A 3908-nucleotide genomic window follows, 5' to 3' on the forward strand; every position below is an offset into this window, starting at 1 on the left:
TGTGCTGCTTCTGAGGATCTTCCCAACCCAGGGGTCGAACCAAGATCTCCCACATTGCAAGAAGATTCTTTAGTGTCTGAGCCAACAGGGAAGCCCATTGATGTATACACCCCAGGATTTTAGACATGAGATGGTTCAGAAAATTGTCCACCATTAACTACTCTTTAAGATTCTCAGCTAGTTATGGGGTCCCCAGAGGTTATCTATGGGGGTAGAGCTTAGCATCAAGGGGCAGAGATCCTAGATCATGCTGAGGCCTCTAGAGTCAGAAATTACTAAAGGGCCTGATCTTCAGTCTTCAGTGAGATTTAGTCAGCCAGGTCCCCTACATAAGGAAGCAAGGACATGCTTCAGACATAGTCATTATGATGTACCACAGTCCACAACTCTCACTAAATAGTTATCAGAGGTCATCAACCTAGAACACTTTGACTTGGCCATAAGACATGCTGGAACCTGAAGTAGGTTTGATGCAAAAGGTAGGAGGCTAGGGCTTGGCTAAAAACATGTACCAACCTGAAGGGCTAATTCTCAAAGAAGTGTACCCAAAGTTCCAAGCAGAGAACTTGGAGGTCAGTACCATCTAGTTTGTCAATAGCAAAAGATTCCGGTGGTTGGGCAAGCAGAAGCATTTAAATAGTAATAAAGTAAATGATCATATGAAATGGTGGCAGAAATGTGTTTCCATGAAAGCTGGTTTATTTTAAGGTGGAATCTAGTCAACAGGTGGATCAGGATTCAGCTTCTAGTAGAAAATGTTGGTACAATATGGAAATGCAACTGGGACTTCAGCCAAGAGTCCTAGAAAAACAGGGAACTAGCATACAGACCAGTGAGAGTGAGGGTGAGAGGCTTGGGGCCAAGTGTAGGCACAAAGACTAGGGCCACAAAACTCAACCCTGATGTCTATTACCCATTGGTGAGGATGAAGTTTTCCAATGCATTGCCGAGGTGGTTTCCATTGGGTCTGAATGAGCAGAGTTTTTCCTTCAGGCTTTCAGTTCTCTTGGAAAGTTAGTCCCAGGTGCAGAAAGTGCATGGAAGTTGTTTTTATCATTGTTGGATCAGGTTTGGTGATGGGTCACCAAATGAACAAGATCTGGTTGTTGAAATTCTCAGAAGCATGAATTTATGACTGTCTGTAATGTGGTGTCACAGTCCCCCACTGGTATTTTAAATGTTAATGCAGGATGTAAATCAGTAAGGTGGAGGTGAGAGAGTATGTTAACCATGTGACTTGCCTGGGTTCCTCTTACTGATGAGATGGGTTCTTTATCTTTGCTGGGGCTTGAGAACTTTTGGCAGGGCAATCTATTGTGACCTGATCAGTGTGGCTGCAGGAGAGGCATACCTGAATTTTTTGCTTGCGGACTCTTTTGAATGGAGTGAGAGGTGTCAGGCTTCCTTGCAGTTGTATAGGGTCTTCGTTGGGTACTGGCAGTGTGCGGTTGGAGAAGCTTGGTAGAAGCTCTGGCTGGTCTCTATGTTTCTTGCCCAACTGAGTACACTGAGTCATGACAAGGTCTGGGAGATTGTCCATCCGATCTGGGACACTAACTTCATCCTGAATGGAGTCAGCTAGTTCTTCTTGGAAATGATCACTCTGGTTGGATTCATCATATCTTAGATTCTGAGCAAGGAGCTGAAAAGTAATGTCATCCTGCTGAGAGACATTGTCCTCTTTGTCAACCTTAGTATTCACCGGGGGGTTCATTTTCTGTTTTGTGGGCTCACCAAATGACTGTTGAAACTCAAGAAGAACGGTCTTATACTGCTTCAACAGAGCAGTAGGGTAGGAGGTGATTCTGAGTAACTCTCTATTGGGTCTTCCGGAATCAAGTGGGACTAGGCAGGTTTGAGTACCAGGACTGGATACCAGTGGGCAGACAGTGGTTTTGCTCTGTTATCAGAGGGACAGCGTCATGAGCAAGTAGCCAAAGCTGTTAGCTATTAGGTCACAGAGGTATGGGGCGAGCTCAGAAATGCTCAAAACTGTTATCCACCATTCAATGTTGCCTCTTCTTTAGGAAAATGCCAATATCACCCCATTTAGAAGAATTAAATTACCTGAAGACACACAAAAGATTTGGAATTAAGAAGATAAAGGAAACCGTTATAGTAAATTACTTTCATCATTCCCTTGATAATATAGGGGCATTTTGCCCTCAGACTAACCCTTTGGTTCTACATTTTCCTTCTCTATGAGAGAATCAAACAAGTTTACAATCAAAACCGATCTTAGAAATCATCCAGACCACATTCATAATTTCACAGAGAAGAGAAACAGACTCAGAGAGATAAAAATATTTACCCAAGCACACACAACCAGTTAATATCAGAGGTGTCCAAAACAGCACTTCCTCTGAGACTACAAATGTGCTTACATTACTTTGGCATAATAACAGTTCTTGGCCCTGGCTATGCTAAAAACTCTCAGGGAAGCAGTAGGTTTAGCATCTCCAGGGAGGTTGTTGGAAACATAGACTCTAAGACCCCATCCCAGACCTACTGGATGAGTATTTCCATTTTAACAAGATTCTCTAGGTGATTTGAGTGTTCCCTGAAGTTTGAGAAGTGCTGCTCTAGGGAACACTCAGTCAGAAATGGAATACTTACTGGTTGAACTTGATCCTCAGTGCTCCAACCATAGTCTTCAGTGCTGTGGGGATCTGATTACTGTGCTGGTAATGTATTTTTTCTGGCTTTCTAGTCTGTCTCTGAAGTCACATGGTTGCCATGGAGATGATTAAGACATCACAGGCAAGATGAAGAGGTGAGATTGAGAACCTAGGCAACAAGAACAAAATATTCTTAAAGTATAAAGTTCAAAATGTTCAGTTTTCCCTGCATTGATAACAAGAGTTAAGAAACCAGGAGGTGCTTAAAACACAACCCAATCATTGTATATTTGTTGAGCTTTTCTGATACTTATTTAATTCCCCTTATTGTCCTTTCGTTGCACTATGTAACATTTAAATTGTCCCTTTGTGGGCAAAAAATGTGTATCACTGAAGGCAAGATTTGATTCCCTAGGTTTTATTTGATGGCCCCTCCTCTCTAGACCTTTGGAAGATATTATTGGAAGAATTAATTAGTTAAACATTGCTGGCAGAAACTTGGGCTGTAAACTTACCCAAGTCATCAGTTGGATGATTTGACTGAAGAACTTGTTTGCTACTCAATTTTCTCTTTCATGTAATAAGAGTGACTATTTTGTCTACCTAAAAGGGGTGTTGTGATGAAACAATGAATGTTGTTGTTAATCAAACAACAATGGTGTTGTTAATGAAACAATAGTTAGGTGCTCTGAGTAGCAACAAAAAATGAGCGATTTGCTTCCAAGTTTATTCTAATGTACGTGTTCAATGCCAATGGTGAGAATCTTCCCTCATTGCATAATACTAGAGTAGGAAGAAATGGTCATACATCCTTTCTTCTTTTCCATATCTCATCTACCTATCTTCCTATTTACCTTTCAGAGATCTTTCACTTTTCAGGGCCACCCATGAGTTTACTGCTGTCTACCTAGCTAGGTCATACCTGAATGGTTTACTGGTTTTCCCCACTTTGTCAATTTAAGTCTGAATTTGGCAATAAGGAGTTCATGATCTGAGCCACAGTCAGCCCCCGGGCTTGTTTTTGCTGACTGTATAGAGCTTCTCCATCTTTGGCAGCAAAGAATATAATCAATCTGATTTTGGTGATGTCCATGTGTAGAGTCTTCTCTTGTGTTATTGGAAGAGGGTGTTTGCAATGACCAGTGCGTTCTCTTGGCAATACTCTATTAGCTTTTGCCCTGCTTCATTCTGTACTCCAAGGCCGAATTTGCCTGTTACTCCATGTGTTTCCTGACTTCCTACTTTTGCATTCCAGTCCCCTATAATGAAAAGGACATCTTTTTTGGGTGT

At 41.7% G+C, this 3908-nt stretch overlaps 1 long non-coding RNA gene across 1 annotated transcript; it reads right to left on the bottom strand.

Annotated features, from left to right (window-relative positions):
• Positions 1 to 677: 677 nt before the first annotated feature.
• Positions 678 to 2719, bottom strand: LOC145535430 (uncharacterized). Its single transcript, XR_014075415.1, has 2 exons — positions 2617 to 2719; positions 678 to 2067 (listed from the first exon to the last, which is right to left on the bottom strand). It is a non-coding gene; the product is annotated as an uncharacterized LOC145535430 (long non-coding RNA).
• Between the last annotated feature and the right edge of the window lie 1189 nt (positions 2720 to 3908).

This window comes from Giraffa tippelskirchi, chromosome X, assembly GCF_054371585.1.
Source record: "Giraffa tippelskirchi isolate mGirTip1 chromosome X, T2T-mGirTip1v1.2.pri, whole genome shotgun sequence".
Taxonomy (NCBI): domain Eukaryota; kingdom Metazoa; phylum Chordata; class Mammalia; order Artiodactyla; family Giraffidae; genus Giraffa; species Giraffa tippelskirchi.